Here is a 22,220-nt window from a genome sequence, read left to right as displayed (position 1 = left end):
ATTGCCTTGTTTGTTTCTACCTTCCCCTGAACATAGCTTCCATTCTATTTTGCCACAGACAGCTTTCCCATTGTTCTGTGATATTATTTCCATGGAGGAATTAACAAATATCTATACATCCTACATAGGGAACCACTGACAGACCAAATAATGATGCCACTAAAGTGCAATTGGTTAATAACACGTTTATTGAGGTTACAAAAAAGAATATAGATGAGGACTTACTTGCAGAAATAAGAAATGAATCAAAGGTTGCTCAAAATTCAATGAATGACAGTTCATGAAAATTGGGAATTTGCAGTGTATTCATAACCTGCAGGCAGCTTAACAAGTTGGAGAATTTCTTCTAGGCAGCTCAAGTGATCTGAGTTTCTTCCAAGGAGCTTTTCTAGTGTCTGCTTCTCCCAGACACTTCAGCTAGTGTGCTTCTTCCAGACAGCTTGACTATTCTGAGAGTATCCCTCAGCAGTCCTTACTGTTCATATTTGCTTGTGAATGCAGGCATCTAATGAATCTGGTGAGTTGCAGGGACCTCATGCAGCTATTAAGCTCTTTACTCTCTGTTTCCCTGCAGGATGGAATAGTTCACAAACCTCCAGAATCTGATGTCTTAAGGAGTCACTGTGGAACTGTGAAAGGATAGCTTGGTTTTTGGTGGAGCACTGGCTAGAGATGGCCAGAGACCCTGAAAGGGATGGCACACATTTTGCCACACTCCCAGACTCCAGGCTCCTGACATGCTGCCAAAGACCTACATTGATCATTGCCTTTCAGCCAAGTAGGGCAATGCCCCTACAGCCCCTCCCAAAGAGAGGTTTGTGTTACCTAGCACAGGTAGACACATGATTACAGGCCTCAGGGCCTCAAGAGATTGCCATATTAATGAGACACCTAAAGGCCAGAGGGCAAAGCCAATTAAGCATTCCTTCCCAGACCCTCCTCCCTCCCTATTTAACTCAGGTCTGCCCTGAAGTTGTGTGTGTGTGGGGGATACAACCACATCCACTTTACACCATGACAATAAACCTTTTAAAACCATGGACTTCCTCATGTCTTTGGGGCCCTGCCATGGGGAATCTTGGAGAAGGCCTTTGACTAGCAAGCCACTGTTTAATCTCTTGCTAGAAAACTTTTCTATGTTCCCACCGAGAAGGCTTGCCAACTCAAGCAAGCTAGCTGACCCAGTGTTCCTGTGTCCAACATGGCTTAGTCATTGAAACTTGGCTGTGTGGAGAGGGGTCAAAGAAAGGACAGACACACAGATACTCATACAAAAAAGTTGGAATCAGGTGGGCTTTGTGTGCTCTTATGGAGCTGCACCAACTGAGTGACAACAAAGGATCTTGCTGATTTTATAATATGTAAAAGAGGAAGAGTTTAGATGCTGTTAGTAAGAGGTCTCTATAGATAGTACTTTTAAACATCCTACAGGAGGAAGCTAAAGTCAGTATTTCCACATACTGGTCAATTGCTCATAAATACTCATGCTTGCACATACTGTCCACATTCATACTTTGTAAAAAATTTTTTAAAAAATGAATTAAACTCTTTCTTTTGAGAGCATATTGAATTATTATGTTTTTGCTCATGTCTTAAGCTATTTTAATTTTGAATACATTTTCGAGAGATAAATCATATTTGCAGATAGTGTTACCTAGCACCAATGTACTGCAAATTAGTACAATCTACTAAGGTAAGCTGATCACTTTACAACAATAAATTAATGTGAAGAAACACAGAAAAGACTTGAATGAGTTTGAAAAAAAATTCAGTTAATATATAACAAGCTGTTAAGCAGGTTAGGAAAGCTCACTTCCCCAACTGCAGGCACATAAACTCAAATGTCATGGGCAACTTTAGAGATCATACAGTAGTGATAAGTTCAGAGTGATTTGGGAGCCCAAAAAAGAAAAATAAGCCCATAATAAGTTGATGGTGTGTGCCTATGTCAATGAAGTGCACACACAGGAAGCTTCATTATCCATTTTGATAATAAACTCATGTAGATACGTCCAAGGAACTGAACCATAGGGGAAGAATAAGAAAGGGAAATGGAAGCAGAGGAAGAAGCAAAAGCATCTTCTTGATTTCCTAGTATGAAGCTTGAGTCACAGTGGAAATGAAACTCAAATTTCAAGCATAGAGTTTTCTGATCTCAAATCTTAAAATAAATCATCCATTTTCGATTTCCCATTATTTCTTGCTTATATTTTTATTTTTCTACTCTCATGATTACATATACTCTTTAGGCATTTTTGTTTGCCTATTTCAAGATCAGAGCATGTGTGTACGATAGAGCAAATAAAAAGAGTATATAACCAGATGTTTTAAAAGTAATTGTTGTCTTAAAATTAGGAATCATCTCATCAATATGTTATTCTTATGTGCTTATTGTCACTGAGTTTTTAAAGAGATAACTGATATTTTTAAATATACCTTTCCATACATTACAAAGAAAAAATCTATTAAGTCAATAAAAATATGCCATGATATGACATTCATAGTTTTCAATAATATATCTTTTCCTTTGTTAAAAATATATTATCATTAGGCAAAAAATATGCAACTCCTCTTTTGTTGATGTGACCACTCATGGACAAACAAGAAAATTCCATACTCACCTCATTTTACTGCATTCTCAACCGTGGGAATCATAGTAATGCTCAATAATTGCTGGACCCTTGACCAGAGGAGGATTATGAAAATAACATTGAAACTTCTTTCAAAGATCTTCTCAACACTCAAGATTCAGAGTGTAAACTGAGTAAACAAAAAAAATTCCTGATAGATGTTTATCGACCATTTTAAAAGCCAAAACCAAAATCCACAAATTGATGTCACTGCTACAAAGTTAATCATCGAAAATTTACACTATTGTTTATGTTTTGGTACATGTACCCAACACAAAATCTCTGAAACCGAGGTATCACTTTCTTTCTCAAGACGGAATAGATTTATTTTAATATAGGTTGAAAAATAATTATGATGAATGCAAATTTCCAAGCACAGACTTTACAATCTGCTACTATTGGCAATGTGCTCATGCATATGGGGTTCCCTGTGCCAAATATTGTATCTATTAGCCCCTGAACAGCTACACAACTGATCATCAGCTGTATATAGCATACTGGCAAATAAACAGAGAGTAAGAATATTACTCAGTGCAAAACCATACTGAAACCAAGTGAAGTTTATGAAAATGTGAAAAATGATTGATAAATTAAAATCTAAACCATTATTAATTGCTTAATATTCTTCACTCCATGAATGCTTTGTGTGAATTTCATAGTACTTTAAAGTACCTTATTTCATGTTTATTAGTCTAATTGTTTATTTTTGTGCCTACTTTTGTGTATAAGCCAGTACACATATCTCAGAAAGTCAGTGGACAACTTGCTGGGATCAGTTCTTTTACCACATGGCTCCTGGGAATAGAATCCAGAGCATCACTCTGGGTAACAAGTGCCTTTATCCAATGCCATGCCACCAAATGCTCATTGGTATTGGGGAAATAAATTCCAGAATAAAGTTAGTAAAGATATTTTTGTAATAACTAAAAATATATATACTATATAAAATATGAAGTGAGTGTAATACAGACAGATAACAATGACAAGAGTCTTCTGAACATATAAACTAACAAATGCCTAATAATATTACAAGTGGTTTGAATACTACTTGTATCCTCTCACAACATCTAACAAACAACTTCACTTTCCTTAACTTGGTAGTTTTGTAATTGTAACTGAAATAAAATGGGAATTAACTTTCACTTGGAATTAAAATCATAGCTAGTAGAAGAGAGAGGGTCAAACTAAGGATCAAGAATGTAGAATTTATTAAACAATTACTTTTAGTCATGTGTCAATGCAGATACTTTCAAATTTTAGGATATTATTACATTGAATTTAATCTTATTATAACTAGAATTGAAATCATCTAAAAATTCCTTTGTTTTTTGTGTTACTAAAATCTATTTATTCCTACAAAATACTTCTGTTAACTTCTTTCCAAGTGTTTTTATTCCAGTAATATGATATCCATTAAATAGTCTTGTTTTAGTGTTCAATGTACTCTATAATTTAGACATATTTATATATGGGAAAAGGATATAATTTTATATGTTTTAGTTCAAATATCATGCTTATAGGTCAACACTAGTTTCCAAAGGGAAATTTCCTGGAAGAGACATACTATATAACTATATATATATGCTATGCTATGCTATGCTATGCTATGCTATGCTATGCTATGCTATGCTATGCTATACCTATACTATACTATACTATACTATACTATACTATACTATACTATACTATACTATATAAACTATCTTACTTTTACAGAGCATTCTACTCTACAGGCTTTTCCTTTCTTTTGTGGTGATTATCAATTCAACAGCAACCCAACAGCATATATTTTAAATTTATGCTTAAGAACAAGATTGCAGACTTGAAATAAAATGAGCATATTGTTACAGAAAATGTTATAGGAAACACTAATATTAGGTGAAGAGGAAGTATAGAATATAAGCAAAAGAACACGTGAGTCATGAAAGTAATCATAAGTCTACTTTTCTTTTCGAGTTTCAAATCCACATGGTTTTGTTTTGTTTTTGTGTGGTGTCTGTGTGTTTGTGTGTGCATGTGTCTGTGTGTATATGAATTTGAATGGTTAATAGAAATGTCACTTCTAGCAGACTAACAGCAAAAAGAGCCAGGAGAGCAGCTCGGCTAGTTTTGGGCTTTGTGCTACAAGAACAAGAATTTGGCTAACCACAAAGTAGATGATGTAAATGATATGGTTGAATAAGATTGAGCCTTGAGAAAAAAAGACCTGTACTTCCCCATGGTTGTTCCTCAAACCCTGTCATATACTGAGTAATGGGCTGACACTTTCCCCATGATTGTCCCCTGAACCCTGGAACTTTCCACAGTTACCCCTCCCTACTCCCCCTTGATGTATTTTTTTCTTTTAAATACACTACTCTCCCCAAGCTGGAGACTGAGCTCCTTTGCCCCTGCATGGGTTATGGAGTCTTGTCCTCAGAGCACTGATTGAACTATACCTCTTGCTGTTGCATCAAGATCAGTGTCTCTGAGTCTTTTGATTGGTTGTGAGTTCTCGTGGCTTGAGTGGGGGTCTCCCCTCCCCGGGGGGCCTTTCAAATTCAACTTCGGCATACTGAAATAACAAAATTGATTTTTTCCTTCAAATACAATCCAATATATGCTTTTAAGGTAGTAATGGTGAAGCTGCAAGTGTTGTAAATTCATTTCCTTCTGTTTAAAATGGTATTAAATCATTCTATTTCATTCATATATAATGTATAGACTATATATGAAATATATTGGTATATGTAAATTAAGATATGGTTTAGGTTTAAACCTTTAAAACAATTTAAAATGAGATGTTATCTAGAAATAGCACACATTTGTTTCCCATTGAGCATATTTAAAATCTCAGAAGATGATGCATTGCTAAAAAATGAATTCTTATTTGAAGTTTTATTAGAACAATGGAAAAGCTGTGTAAGAACATGTCAAAATATTTTTTGATTTTAAAATCTATTTTATAGTCAGAAAAGTGATCAAAATTGCATAAAATTTCAAAATTTCTCAAAAATATTCAAGAAAGAATTGATATGACAATTAGAGTTGAAAATATTTGTAGATTGAGCCCAAAAGAAACATTCTATAGTAAATATCACTGAAAATGTTTACTTCTCTAAAACAACAGCAACAAACTTTTGCTAATACAAACATAACACTAAGAATATGAAAGTGGCCAGATTTCAAATATGAAGCCTGTAATTACTCTTGATGACAAGTCCTTAAATCCAATTGGAATGCAACTGGTTATCTTTAAAACATCTGTGAAATTGTTGAACTCATTGAGTATGGAGTATGTCCTGAGTTACATGGCAATATTGTAGATCACAGGGTTGACAGAAGGGTAAGAATGTTGGTTAGATGCCTGTCTCCCAACCACCTAAATATGAAAACCAGACATCAGCAAGGAAGTGTCTTGATCAGTACCAACTGAACATTTTCATGTCCCAGGATCAAAGTGTGTGTGTGTGTGTGTGTGTGTGTGTGTGTGTGTGTACGCATGCATGTGTCTATGTGCACACATGTGTATTATTCAGCAATGAGGTCTTTCAATCAGGTTATGTTAGGGGGAAAAAAGAACAGAACCAATAGACCAGTTGATTGTACTATTCTTGGAATTATCAAACGATTCTTGAATGCAACTTTATGGATATATCACATGCTTTGTATGATTCAAAACTAACAGACCATAGAGTGATCTCAGTAAATGTTACTTTTACATTCTCAGATGAAGGGGTGATATGAGAGCCTTACCCAAGCTGTGCAAGCACATGGCTTGGTCTGAGCACAGAGTCTTTCTTTCTCTCTTCTATTTCTAGGCGTAGGCCTGGAATCTTCTAGCCTCTGTACAATCTAATCTGCCAACCTGATTGATTCATTCTGGCTTTTCTCACCTTCTGACTGGATTTCCCTTCATGACCTCTTACTGACTTTGACAACATGTTCTACTCTTCTGATTTCTTCTCATTTTCTGTTTCTTTCTATCTTCACTTGTGTTTACCTTGTTCTTTCTTCAACATGTCTCTCTAGATCCGTCCCAGTAAAACTGTCACACAAACACCCTACAACATCTCCATGCACTGTTATATAGCCTCTTTGTCCTATGCTGGTCTCATGTAAGTTGGGAATATCCTACCTCTGATTCATGCTCTCAAATATTTCTCTTATCTGTCACTTTGCCTGACCCTCAATTAGACATCACCTAACATTACCTTATTGTTAAGAATTAAAGGTGTATACTAAGATCCCAGATCATACTGTAATTCAGGGTATGTCTGCATTTCAGCTGGGTCATATATACCTAAAAGTTCTTTGGATATAATTCCTTGCCAGAGAAGGCATATTGATAGATTAAAATTCCTCTACAAATCTTGCTACTATAACTTTGCTAAATGGAAATAGCATCAAACTATCTTCTAAAGAGTATTTTTCTGCTCATGGTTTATGGTAGTTCTCAATTATGTAATTTTTAATTGTACTCATTTGAAACACTATACTGATTTTTAAAAATGTTTTCTTATAAAGGTCTAGAAAGATGCTCAATATTTATTTTGAAGAAAATTTTGATGTAATTGTGACAGTGAATGAGTTTCAGTATAAAGTTGTAATTTGAAAACTTTGACATCTCAGTAGCTTGTGATGATGTAATTATGAATATAATTTTTACTTGTCTAAAAACATGTCCCAAAATTTCTTGTTTTCCATATGATGCCATATATATTCAAAATGTTGTATTTATAATTTGTTGTATATTTGTATGTGACCTGTGTCTCACCAGCAAGAACGCACGTGGACACCAGGATCCTTCTGCAGCAAGCCTTTATTGCGATGTGAAGAGGAAGACCCTGGGCCCCGAAAAGGCACTGCTTATATATACCCTGGAGCGGCGTGTACATTTCTGGTTGGCTGCTTGCTCAGGAACACAGATTATGCCCCGGGATGGGCCATGATTTGGCGTGCGTTCACCACTTGCACAATGCACAGTTTATCTATAAACTTGGGAGAGCACCGGATGCCAGTGCCATCTTATAATGGCGTTTACTGTCACTGCTCACCGTGGCTTTCTACATCTCCCCCTTTTTGTTTTATTAAGATGAGCAATAGGCCTGGCCAGTGTCCCGTGTCTTAGGCTAGCTGACGTGAATCCATAACCAGCACCAAGAGATGGTGAGTCCTCTGTCTTAGGCTACAAGGGTTGCATCCACATCTGGCATCCTCCAAACCGGAGGATGTGCACCCCAGGGTGTGGCCACTTGCAATGCTCGTCACTGAGTACACTCACAGCTTATGGTGTGCTTCTGGTCTATAGCATCAACCTATTCCCGTCGTTGGGACCAATGGCAGCTGGCCCGGAGGCATAGTAGCATCTGTCAGCACAGTCTTCCCCACCCTACCAGGTGCAATGGACACAAGTCCTCTGGGTGCAAGGGCTAGGGGAAGCAGAAAGAGATGCAAACACCCATCCCTGTGCAATGGAGCCATCTCCCAGGGGTGCAAGGGCTGTTTGCCTCAATATTCAGGTACCAGAGCTACACAAACAAGGACGAGCCAGGCCAAGACCCCTCACCGACCCAGTGCAACGGGCTAATCCCTTGGGGTGCAACGGCTGAGGGATCTGTTTGCTGGCTATTTCCTTAACATAGACAACCAGAAATTCAGGAGGAGAGTCCTTCAGTCAGTGAAAGGTCCACACGCGTTGAGTTGATGGCCACCACCGCTGCTCGCAACTTCTCAAGAAGTTCATCAAATCCTTCTGACCATTCTCCTGCTAGGTAATGAGACAATTGTCTGGACAAATTAGCTGCTCGAGTAAAGTTTTCATATTGAACACTAGTAATACAGAGGGCTCCCAGATTTCTTTCACATCCCAATTGTGCCAGTTGAAAGAGAATATCTAACTTTTCTTCTACCAAGTCTAGGCGCTGATTAACAATCATCAATCCGCCTTTCAATTGAGCACTCATAGAAGTATGGAGGTTGACCACCTCTGTCACTGTAGCGGATAGCTGATTCAAGGCTGTACCTGTCTGGACCGAGGTTGCCATAGCAATCCCAGCAGCCGTAGCTGCAACTGCACTAATGGAAATCGCCATTACAATAGCTGCAGTTATCCCAAAATCTCTTTTTTGTCTGAATAATGATAGAGTAGAAGGGGTTTCAACAGGAACAGGGACCCATCGTGGCACCCTGGCAACCATGGCACACTTAGCTTGTCCAACAGCCCAACACTGAGACATCATGCATGAATCATTGGTGCAGTTTTCAAATGAGGAATTTGAAAGAATAAACAGGAAGGGGGGAAAGACACACATTGGGGTAGGTGAAAATACTGTTTGATTTACAATAGTCTTGCTAACTCCAGTAATTAACTGAGTAGCATTTATCAACCGAGGGGCCTGATCTGAACCCTGTTTCACCATAGTTCCATTAATAATTCCCGTAAAGGATGCCCTTCCTGCCGGTCCGCCCTGGAGAAAGACTAGGGGGTTGAGGTCGGTACAACTGCCATTAATCCCACAAAGTAGCCATTTGTGGAAGGGATTCATATCAGGGCCCTGTAGAAAAGGGCCCTCTCTCATCACCGAGTCAGCTCCAGGATCCACCAACATATTGGGTGAAAAGGAAAAGGTTTCATTGGTGTCTGCCCATCTTGTTACTCTGTATTGACAATCAGACCAGGGCAGAACAATTCCCTCATCTTCTTGACTACAAAAGGGGGAGACCTTAGGTTGACGGGGATGCTCCCCATCAGTAAAGTCGGGTGGTAAAAATGTTCCATTTATCCAAATGGCCAGTTGCAAAAAGGACTGTGAGAACTCAGTGACATAATTATTATCCTTTTTATTATTATCCTTTTTAGTTGTTAATTTAACCCATCTTCTCTTGTCATAAAACCACCCCAAGGCTCTCTTCGAGAGAGTTAAACAGTTTCCTGTCTCAGTAATCTGAAAGCAGAGAGAGCCCAGTTCAGGTAAGGAGCGATTTTCCCCCAGGGGGGCGTGGGTTTTATCATAGGGAAGATAGGGCAACCCCATGGTTTTGTTGGTTGTAAGAAATCTTGGAAACACCACGGCATCATATCTAACAGGTATGGGTTTAGGAAAAGCAGATAATATAGCCCATCGTTGTTCCCCCCATATACTAGGAACCCAAATCTGGAGGATCCAAATTAGGACTAGAAGCATCTTTCGGGGGGCCATCTTCAGTTGCCACGAGCCTTCGCATCAGTTGCTCTGGTAGACAAAATGGATTGTCTTCTTCCTGCAGAAAAACACAAACAGCTCCCCTGGATCTTATTAAAATAGGATCCGGGCTTTTCCATTGGCCAGTCAAGATATCCTTCTGCTTGACCATCTCCTTTGGCTTATCAGGCTCTAAGCAATGACGGTCAGCAGCCGAATGGCCCCGACTGTCCAAATTTAAAAAATTAAGAGTAAAGAGTGCTATAGAAACGGTTACTCGTGGCACTGAGGGTAGAGCCTCCTCGACTCCCCCTTTTTGTTTTATTAGATAAGATTTTAGAGTGCGATGAGCCCATTCTATGATGCCTTGTCCTTGAGGATTGTATGGAAGGCCCGTCAGGTGGGTCACCTCCATTTGGCAACAAAATTGTCCAAACTTTTGAGAAGTATAAGCTGGTCCATTATCAATCTTGAGAATTTTAGGCTTTCCCCAGGCACTCCAGGCCTCAAGGCAATGTTGGATTACATGTGCTGCCTTTTCTCCCAATAAGGGGGATGCAAAAATGATTCCAGAACAGGTGTCAATAGAAACATGTAAATACTGAAGTCTCCCAAAGGATGGAATATGGGTAACATCCATTTGCCAAATCTGCAATGGCCGAATTCCTCGTGGATTAATTCCCACATGAGGCACGGGTAAAAATTGACAGCAATTCTGACATTGAGTAACTATATCTCTAGCTTCTTTTCTATTTATATCAAATCGATGACGTAACATCTCTGCTGTCACATGAAATTTTTATGAAAATCTTTGGCCAAATCCAATTTTGAGGATAGGGCGATAGCAACCAACTTTGTGGCTTGATCCGCCAGGTCATTTCCATGAGACATTGGACCTGGTAGACCTGAGTGAGCCCTAATATGTGTAATAAAAACAGGATATCTTCTATTGACCAAGGTAGATTGAATCTTTTGAAAAACTTCTACAAGCCTGCTAGAGGGCCTAAGTAATCCAGCAACTTCCAAGACTTAAACTGCATTTACCACATAAAGGGAATCAGATACAATATTTAAGGGGCCTGGAAAGGTTTCTAAGACTTCCAGTACCACCAAGCATTCCACAATTTGAGGTGAAGCTTCATTATATTGTTTAGATGTAACTCTATCATCAACCACATAAGCGCCTACTCCTGTTTTTGACCCATCCGTATATACCACTACCCCATCTGGGAGTGGTTCTTGAGATAAAATACGTGGGAAAACAACAGCCTGACTCAAGGCAAATTGTAAAATAGGATGTTTAGGATAATGATTATCTATTTGGCCATTAAAGGAGGTGACTAACACCACCCAAACATCGGAGGTAGCAGTTAATATTTGAACCTGATGTGCAGTGTAAGGTACTAGCAAAATCTTAGGCTCTCTTCCAAAATGAGTAATAGCTGCTTTTAATCCCCGAAGGGCAAGCTGAGCAATTGCATCTGGATACCATTCAATAATCTTTGCAGGGGATGCATTAGGATGGATCCATAATAAGGGCCCGTCCTGCCATAACACAGCAGTTGGTAAATGTCTGGTTTTAAAGACACATAAATTAAAAGCTTTAGTCTCATCAATGCGTTTTAGCTGGGCCTCCTGCAAAGCATCCTCTACCATTCGCAGGGCACGGCTTGCAGCTGGTGTTAGTGCTCTTGGCGAGGAAATGTGAGAATCTCCTTCCAAAATGTCAAACAAAGGTTTCAATTCAGCAGAGGGAATTTTCAAAAATGGTCTTAACCAATTTATATCACCTAATAATTTTTGAAAAATCATTTAAGGTATGTAAATGATCTCTGCGAATTTCTAATTTTTGAGGAACTATTTTCTCAGGGTAAATAACTGTCCCTAAAAAGGAACCAATTTCTGAAAGTTGAACCTTCTCTGTGGCAATATGCAGACCCCGCTGTCCTAATGTAGCAATTAATAAAGGGTACGAGTTCTGCAAAATGGTCAACTCTTTATGGCAGATAAGAATATCATCCATAAAATGAATCAAAAGCAGGGAAGGAAATTGTTTCCTAACGGGTTTAAGGGCCATTTGTACATACAGTTAACACATAGTAGGACTATTGGCCATGCCTTGAGGCAAAACTTTCCAATGATATCTCTTATCAGGTTCAAGGTTATTGATAGCACGTAATGTAAATGCAAATCTCTGTCTGTCTTGTGGGTGTAGGGGAATGGAGAAGAAGCAGTCTTTAATATCTATAATTATTTTCCTCCATTGTCTGGGTAAGGCAGAAAGCAAGGGTAAACCTCTTTGCACCGAACCAAACAATCACATCTGAGCATTAATGGCCCTTAAATCATGGAGAAGTCTCCATTTTCCTGATTTCTTTTTTATGACAAAAATAGGCGTATTCCAAGGGGAAGTAGAAGGTTCTAAATGGCCATTTTTAACTCGTTCTTCAATTAATTTGGTAGCGGCCTCCAATTTCTCAGAGGATAAAGGCCATTGAGGAACCCACACATCCTCCTCCGTAAGCCAGGGTATGGGCATAGAGCCCTCAATGGCAACTAGGGAAAACCTAGACCTTGTCTTCCTGTATTACTTTCTTGTGAGATTGGGTTTAATCTTCCTTGTTCTTTTCTGCCAAGGCCTTTTCCTTCCTTATATCCCATCCTTTTCATAATTTCTATGGCTTTTGGTGAATACTCATTAGTCAGTGTCAGTCCCAAGTCTTGCAAAATGTCTCTTCCCCAGAGGTTAACAGGGAGAGGAAGCACATAAGGTATAAAGCTTCCTGTCTGACCCTGTGGTGTCTGCCAAGTCAAGGAGCGTGAACTGACTGCAGGGCTGGCCTCATATTCCAACCCCTGTAAGGAGTGGGATGATTGTGTAACAGACCACGCCTTAGGCCACCAGTTGGAGGAAATAATACTTTTATCAGCTCCTGTGTCTAAAATTCCTACAAAATTCTTCCCCTCTCTCATTAATTGTAAAGTGGGTCTAGTTTTAAGATCGACTACCAGGTGAGCGAAGTCTGTTCCTGAAGAACCAAACCCATTGGTGCCTCTAGGCACCCCGGTTGATGGGAAACAATCATGCAAACTTGGGAGAATAACCAATTGAGCAATCCTATCCCCAGGGGAAATAGAAGATATGCCTTGTGGACAAGAACAGAGAACTTGAAGTTCCCCTGTATAATCTTGGTCTATCACTCCAGGGTGAACCACGAGCCCTTTCAATGTTAGGGAGGAACGACCTAGAATAAGACCGACATTTCCCTCAGGCAGGGGACCTTTGAAATCAACTGAGACAAGCTGCACACCCACATGTGGCATTAGTATGAATTCAGAGATGGAACAGAGGTCCAATGCTATGGAGCCCCTTGTAGTTCTGCAGCTAGAGATGTCCCCCGGCTGCAGGCTTGTGTCCCATATATTTTGGGGCCCTGGGAACTGGGGCCCGGAAACCCGTTTTTTGGAGTACCTTCATCTCTTCCTGATGATGGGGAATTATGTTGAATAAGCTTTCCTTGAATATCTCTGACTGAGCGACACTCATTAGCCCAGTGATAACCTTTCCTGCATTTGGTGCAAAGCCGTGGGGTTCTTTTTTGCATGGAAACACGACACTCATTTCAAATGACCCAGCTTGCCACAGTTATAGCACACTTTACGGTGGCCAGGACTTGAGCAGTTTTTGCTTTGCAAAATAGCTGCTGCAAGGCCAGCATTGGTCAGTGGGCCTCCAAGTCCTCGGCAGAATTTTATCCAATCTGTCAACCCTTTGCTTCTTCTAGGGGTAATTACTGCCTTGCATTCTGGTGAAGCATTCTCATACACCAGTTGTTCTATCAGTGGTTTAACTCGCTCCGGGTCTCCAAAAATTCTGCCTGCTGCTTCTGTCATTCTAGCCACAAAGTCTGAGAATGGCTCTTGGGAGTCTTGCAATATTTTCGTTAAATTTCCCCCAGCCTCCCCCTTCTTTGAGAGGGCTTTCCATGCCTTAATAGCGGCAGCGGAGATCTAGCTGTATGCTTCCCAATCGTAGTTTGTCTGATCATTAACAAATTGTCCCTGCCCTGTTAGCAGGTCAAATGTCCATTGCCTCTGATTGCCTTCCACGTTAGCGTTGGCTTTTGCCTGCGTCTGAGAAACATCATGCCACAAGGCTTTCCACTCCATATATTGTCCCATGTTAGGGAGGGCAGCTTTTACTGTATTTTGCCAATCACTCGGAGTCATTGCCATAGCGGCAAATCTCTCAAGCTGCATGACTGTGAAATTGGCATCAAACCCATACTTCTGAACTGATTCAGCAAGTTATTTAATAGGGGTATATTCTACCGGTGCGTGGACACGACCTCCCTCTCCAGCCTCAAACACCAGGAAGGCTCGTAACATCTTTCTTTTATCTTCCTTTGAAAGGAAGGAGTCCGAACAGCACCCGTCCACGTAGGATGGAGGAGCACAGGGGACTACAGTGGGAAGTGCTCCCTGGGAGATCACCACAGGCGGGGTAGCCGTGTGGTCCCTATTCCCTGCCTTCTTTTGCTTTTGATTTGGCGGTGGCAGCCACCCATCTGGATGGTATCTTTCCTCTTCATAGCGGGCTGCTTTCATCTAAGTCCTCTTCCTCGGAGGGACTTAGTTCCTCTGACTCAGAGCTATCAAGCCCCAAGGCCTCCAGTTCCTTTACCGGATAAAGAGATTTTCTTTCTGAGGCCTCTTCTCCCTTCCTGCGCCTCTCTCCCAGGGTGTACTTTCCCTTATCTCTGGCTTCCACGGACTGAGCGTCTTTGGAAGGGTCTGTTTTCTTAGGCATGCCTTTTCTTTTTTCTTTCTGTGCTCCTAACCTTTTATCCTGCTCTGTTTCTGACATGCTGTCTTTTAACTCCTCTAGCACTCCTTGACCTGCCACGATAGTTGGGCGGCACTTCTCATCTTGTAGGCACGATCTTACTAGCCTCCACAGCGGCCGAGTCCCAGGCTTCAATTTTCCATTCTGTTGTTCCCTAATTAAATCGCCCTCCAATTTGTCCCAGGAGGCGAGCATCAGCGACCCTGAGCATATATACCAGGGCACCACGTGATCGATCTCCTTCACAAACCCCTCTAACGTTTTTGTAGAGACTTTCAATTCATGCTGTCGCAAGAGCTACTGTAGCGCCGTGATCACCGAATGTGGAGCTCCCATGCTGCTCTCTTATCTACGAGAGAATCTGACACATGGAGAGGGGCACCACGGCTTACCTACGTCCGACTAACCGTGCCTAACGGCGGCGGAATTTAACAAGAGAATCGTTGGAGATCAAGACCAAACAAACCTCTCAGAGCTTACCTTCGTCCTGCAGTTCTGAATCCTCCCCGCGACCGGGGGTCTCCTCGGCGCCGGCGATGGTGAGTTTCCCGGGTTTCGGCACCAGCTGTGACCTGTGTAATCGTCTCCCCAGCAAGAACACACGCGGACACCAGGATCCTTCTGCAGCAAGCCTTTATTGTGATGTGAAGAGGAAGACCCCGGGCCCCGAAAAGGCACTGCTTATATATACCCTGGAGCGGCGTGTACATTTCTGGTTGGCTGCTTGCTCAGGAACGCATATTATGCCCCAGGATGGGCCGTGATTTGCCGCGCGTTCACCACTTGCACAATGCACAGTTTATCTATAAACTTGGGAGAGCACCAGATCCCAGCGCCATCTTATAATGGTGATTACTGTCACCGCTCACCATGGCTCTCTACATTTGTAACTATTGCAAATACTGTTTCAGTTACTTTACCAATGCTGAGCTCCTCTGACTGTATCTGTGGATGCCCAGTCTTTTGTGTTTTTGCCAAGTCTTTCCTCATATCATTCTTTTACAGTTCACTAGGACTTCTTAGCTTGTCGAATACATGGTAGATTACTTCTTTGGTTCATTTCCATATTTATTTGCAATCCTTTTCAAGTTAAAATACAATTCGTCTATATCCAGATATAAATATTATTATATTTATCCATTTATAACAACAAAGTTGCTAGAATTTATTACATATATATGTATGTATATATTTTCCATAAAATTTTCATCATTGTGCTTTTATTCTTCATTTGCAAAATAAATACTTTTTCCTAAGTTAGTATGTATTAAATTTTGTGATCCCCATGGCTATAATTCTCAAATTGTTATTATTTTACCTTCAATTACATGACAATCTTCTGGATTTACTAAAATTTATGACCTGTCACTTGTCTTGATTATGCTCAGTTCTCCTTCTTTCAGTTGGTAATTTGCATAGTGTAGATCCTGTTTCTGGAATTTCCTGAGTAAAGTCCATATTTCCAATCTGTTCATTTATTGTGAGCACATTTTTCTTTACCTTTACATTTAGCAAACATATAATAGCACTCTTTATTTTTTATTGGATATTTTATTTACATTTCAGATGTTATCCACTTTCACCATTTTCCCCCACCTAGAACCCCAATATCCCATCCCCCCTCCTCCTGCTTCTATGAGGATACCCACCTTCGAATTCTCCTGCCCCACTGGGTCATCCAGCCTTCACAGGACCAAGGAGCTCCTTTCCTCCCTATGCCCGACAAGTCCATCATCCCCTATATATACAGCTGGAGCCATGGATCCCTCTCTATGTGCTCCCAGACTGGTGGTTTATATGCTGGGAGCTCTGGTTGGTTGATATTGTTGCTCTCCTCAAGGGGCTACAATCCCTTTCAGCTCCTTCAGTCTTCTCTCTAACTACTCCATTGGGAACTCCATGATCAGGTCAATGTTTAGCTGTGAGCATCTGCCTCTGTATATGTCAGGCCCTGGCAAAATGGCCATATCACCCTGAATGCACGCCCAATCTTATCTGACCTCAGAAGCTAAGCAGGGTTGGGCCTGGTTAGTACTTGAATGGGAGACCATAATAGTACTTTTAAAGTAACAAAGTCATTTTCATATCAGTGTATAACATCTGTAGTGGAGAGCAACTCAAGTCCAAGTTTAGTTATTTTGACTGAGCCATTAAAGTAAACCTCATGTAGAGATGATACAATAGCCCACAGAATTTATGTAAATTTTATGCAGTGCTTTTGTGAGTTATTTTATTCCCTCTTTCCAATAATGCCTAGTTCACTTTCAATCAGCTGAAAGTTCATTGTTTCCATCTTTTATCCTAAACACGAACAACAATAACAATATCTGCTTTATTGATTCTTTGTGAGTTTCGCATCATGCCCCCAGTCCCACTCATGTCCCTGTCCCCCGATATGTGCTCTTCATTTTTGCAATCTCCACTCCAATATAAAAACACATAAAGATAAACAAAAAATAAGCCAAACAAAGCAAAGCATAGAAACATATTCACATCACCAAGACAAACTCTCCAGTACTGCTCTGGCTTGGCCACTCAATACCACCACCAGCAGGCAGGAGGCAGGGTCAGCTCTCTTGCTCTCATGCAGTTGGCTGGCTCACTAGGACCAGCACCTCCAGACCCAGTTCTACTGTATTGCCCAGTTGAGAAAAGGGGCCCACTCTCCTGATTGCTGCAGCTTGTGTTGGGCAGAGACAGCTCACCTGCTCTCGTAACTTCACAGTTAACTGCCTCAGGTGGCGGAGGGAGTAGAAGACATTGCTTCTGCTGGGGACACCTTATGACAGAAGATGGCAGGGCCAGCTCTTGAATGCCACCAAGGCCAGCTCTACTGTGCTTCTAGGACAAGGTACAAGGCTGGCTCTCCTGAGTGTTGACCTCCACAGGTGAGAATGGGGCCAGTTCTTCAGAATAACACACACAGGGAAGGCCCTAGCTCCATAACCTTTGGATATCTGTGTGGTCTCATGTAGTTGCCTTGACCAAGAAGGTCCCCATGGTCTCTAGTAATAATATGAATCATGGACATCAACACAGACCCCTGCCTGCATAGGTACAGACCTAGGGCCTTACTGGCAGCAGTGGGAATTTACAAAACCTAGTATGGTCTTGGAGTGGCTACTCTCACAATACTGTTCTTTTCCACCTTTGCTTCCACCCAGTTCCAACTCTCTCCATAATCCGCAAACTGTTCTATTACTCTTTCTCTTCCACCTGTCTATCATATACTTGCACGTTGTAGTGGATCTTCCCTCAGGGAGGCCACACAGCTGCCAGGCTTCCTGGTGACCTCCTTTGTCTAATCTATGTGGCATAGTGGCAATCAGGTGTCTACAGCATGCCTGTGTGGCATGCAGTTGATGAGTCTATGTATGTCTATCTCCTCCAGTGTACAGTGTGGGGGCAGGCAGAGATCTATGTGTCCTCTGTCCACAGTGTCAGGCAGAAGATGGCAAGTCCCCAGATGTCTTTCCATACCCTGCCTTGTAACATGGAAGTTAGCAGTTTTTTGTATATCTTCCTCTTTTTTGTGCTTTGTGGTGTGGAGACAGGTAGGGCCCTGGCTATCTACGGCCTGCCCATGCACTTTAGAGGAGGACAGGTCTATGGTTCTCTTTCCCTACCCAAATTAAGTGGCATGGCAGTTGTCAGGTCTCTGGATATCTTCTTTCTTTTATTTCTTACTCTGAGAAATTAACATCGCCATAGTTGAAATTCCTAGCAGAATACATCATGTTGCAGTTGCAAGTACTGTCTAGAATAATCTACAAAACGTTCACCAATGCTGTTTCTTTCTTTCATAAAAAGTGAAACTCTGCTCTTCACTCTTGATTAGACCCCTCCAAGAGTGGTTGAAAAGATTTTCTTTTCTTCAGTTACACCTGGGTAGAGTAGTTATAGCTGTAATTGATATAGTGCTAAAAGTCTACTTTAATTTTCTGTATTTGTAGAATGTTTTTACATGTAATAGAGAATACACCACGATATTTCACATCTATGCTTGAATACATAAAAATAGACATCAAATAGTGTTGCCTTGTGAAATAAGATCCATCATTTCAATTAGAAAAAAAAAAGTTTGTAATGACTTGGAATTTAATCAATTTTATTTTTATTTGGATTGTCACTTATTTTACATACATAGGTATAAAACATTATTCCATGAATTTTTTGAAATGTATAAAAGTTATTGTTATATGATGAAGCTTACAATAATTTAAACATTCTCAAAACTATATTTTCAAGAAATTTCTGACTATATTAATGATTTCTGGAATTTATATTATGAAAGGGATATCTAGAAATCATTGAAGGTGTTAGTTTTAATTTGACAATAACTGCTAGTGTAAGACTATTTGGAGAAAACTCAGCTATAGTGGCCCTGTCGTGGTAACTGAGGCGAGCAGGGAGTTAACTGTGCTTTGGGAAAAGGTTTTCCCATTTTATGAAGTTCAGTTTATGTTATGACTAGATGCTTGAATGCTTCAATTTGTCCCTTCATGTTCTTAGGTCAGAACAAAGATAATTTCTTCCAAGAACTGTCCTAGTTCATGTTCCTGGAATAGTTAGGTTAATTTTCAAACCAGAAATTATAATTTTCATAATTATCTAAAGCTGAAAAAAGTCACAAATATAATTTCTAAGTGGAATCCTTTTCTCATTTAAGTTTTGTAAGAAGTCTATTTATCAATTTGGTTAATCTTGTGGAATAGTCAATTTTGTTGAAGGATGTTTTAAGTTACTTAAATAATCAAATACATTCCCTATATTAATATTGGATTTTTATAATCATATTACTATTAAATATAACTGTTTAAGCTATGATGTTAGATGGAATTACACTTGAATTTGTGGTTTTGATCATAGATTGTACTTCTACAATAACTTATACAGAAATGTTATATATATATAACATATATATATATATTTATATCTGTATATATATATATATATATATATATATATGGAATTTTTCTGTTTTTAACTTTGTCCTATATTTTTGTGAATCTATGAATGTGCAGATGTTATCTTTATTGCATGTAGAGGATATTTATTGAGAAGCAACTATATGTCCTATACTTTGATTTTACCATTTGAGCCCATTTCTCTCTACCCAAGAAGCTACATTCATTGTGTTTATGTTGACAATTATTCTCTCATATAGTTTCCTTTAAGTGTTTGTGGTATCTTGATTTGTTGAAAAAAAATATTTAAGTGCTTATATATATATTTTTTTTTTGGTGAGTAGATATTCCCTTAGTCCTTCATAGTTTTAACTTAATTAATGTTAGCTTTTATTTAGTGGCTTCAATAGTTAGTTTAGATTTAATGTTTTCTATTTGACAATAGTATGCATATAAGTTTTTTTCCTATGTTAAAATTTTTCTCTAACATGGTATTTTTTTCATACTACCTAGCAAAGGATATTCTTGAGTGGTGGTTTCAAGATCATTCTTCCCCATGGACTCAGAAAATTCAATACTTGATTTTCAGCTATAGTCACTTTTTGTGCAGGCTTTGCTGGAGGAAGTATGTCAGCGGGAGGTGAGCTTTTTAGAGCTTAAAGCCTTGCCCTATCCCTAGTTTACTCTCTCTCCTTGTTGCTTCTGGTTCAAGGTTGTAAACACTCATCTTGTTGCTCCACCTTCTGGACTTGCAATCTGCTGCGGCTCTCCCAGTGATCACAGACTCTTATCTCTCTGGTACCGTTCACCAGAATAAACTCTTTCTTACTGTGTCACGTTGTTTTTCATAGAAACTATAAATTAGCTAAAATGGTTTCCTTCTGCAAAAAGTATAAAGTATTTAAGTTTGTTATTTTCTTATGTCAGTTTTTGAAGTTGTTAGCTCCCATGACTTCTAATATTAGTTTTTCTCCTTTGTAATGTGGCTTTGGTTAATAAGTTCTATACTGTCACTGAATCTCATTGTATGTCTGCATATTTTGGAGCTGTTCTAAAGTAGTTTTCCATTATGCGTCAGCTTAAGCATGCCACTAATGGTATTTCTATTCCACTAACATTTCTGTATAAATCATGTGCTGAGTGTAATATCTCTCTAGAACATTTATAATTTTTATTAGTATATAAAATTATTCATTCTATTACTTAGTTTTTTAAAGTGTATATTATACTAACATTGTCTATCTACTAAAGACACATATAAATTAATTTCTATTATCATTTCTTTATTATTGTATTATCATTGTTTCTTTGTGAACATAGTGCTTTATACTTAAATTCTCTGTTTGCATGAAAAATGCGAGAGATGAAGTCACAGTTTAAATAAGTAGGAACTTCCACCAGGCATGTTTTACTTTTGTTCTGGCCAGACCACTTAATATCTGAATATATATGTCTTGGAGATATTTAGCTGAATTGAAGCAGTGCCACATTCATAAGCAGCTTATTTGATTATTTGTTTTTTCATGCTCATCCAGGTAACATACCACAATAAGTATTGTAACGAATGGACCTGTTCAGGTCAGTCAACAGGTATTTAGCTGAATTGAAGCAGTGCCACATTCAAAAGCAGCTTGTTTGATTGTTTGTTTTTTCATGCTCATCCAGGTAACATACCACAATAAGTATTGTAATGACTGGACCTGTTCAGGTCAGTCAACAGGTTCTCCAGCGCAGGAGTGAGGATGCACACTTACAATTCTCGCTAAGTCCTTCACTGTATCCTGCTTACTGGAGCTCCAACGTTGAGGTGCCACTATATAACAACCTGTTCTGCCCCACGTTTGGGGGCCACTTTGTCCTGGCCCATTCTGTCCCACATTTGGGGACCACTTTGCCCCAGCTGAGCTGCTGCTCTGGTCCATGGGTCAGGGTCTAGCAAGAGACAGAGTGGGGATGGAGGAGCGAGAGACACGAAGAATAGAGGCAGGACAGAGTCTGTTCAACTCTCTTTGAAAGGAAATCCTGTGTGTTTATACCTTTTACCACGTGCCTTGCCCTCATGGACAAGCTCAGCTGAAGGCACGATGTCATGTGCTTAGCAGCATGGAGACTACGTGCACCTAGCTGCTAGCAGCATAAACAGCAAAACAAGATATGTGAGAAAAACATGATGTTTATCAGAGTATGCTCTGCTGTTGTAGGCTGTTGAAACCATGTCTCTTGTCTGGGTATATGGCTCGAGATGGCTGCAAAGATGATAGCTGCTTTTGTCTTGGAGTCATCTCCCAACAAAGTATTACATGTGGGAGAAACCTTGGGACATTTTTTTTAGTAGTGTGATTTTATGTAAACCACACAAATAAAATACATTTTATTTTAGTGTTTTGAGAATGTCAGTAACTACTCTAATTAAAGTTCATGACCAGCCATTTTCTGCTTTAATTCTGTTCTGTTGAGCTGTTCCTTAGATTAGAAAATCCTAGAAAGACTTGTGGTTCAAAATCCCATCTCATCTATCATCGTTTTCTGCAGAATACCTTCTACCCTCAAATCCATACCTGTTTATACCTTTCATTTTTCTGCACAATAATTTTGTTTGTGTTTAAATCTTTTCTTGGTGATTGAAAATATCAGCTTTGAAATAATTTATCTATTTTCATTGAAAAATATTTTT

This window comes from Grammomys surdaster, unplaced genomic scaffold (assembly GCF_004785775.1).
Source record: "Grammomys surdaster isolate TR1022 unplaced genomic scaffold, NIH_TR_1.0 126076, whole genome shotgun sequence".
Classification (NCBI taxonomy): Eukaryota; Metazoa; Chordata; class Mammalia; order Rodentia; family Muridae; genus Grammomys; species Grammomys surdaster.
The sequence above is the reverse complement of the archived record's forward strand: the minus strand, read 5'-3'. Positions refer to the sequence as shown.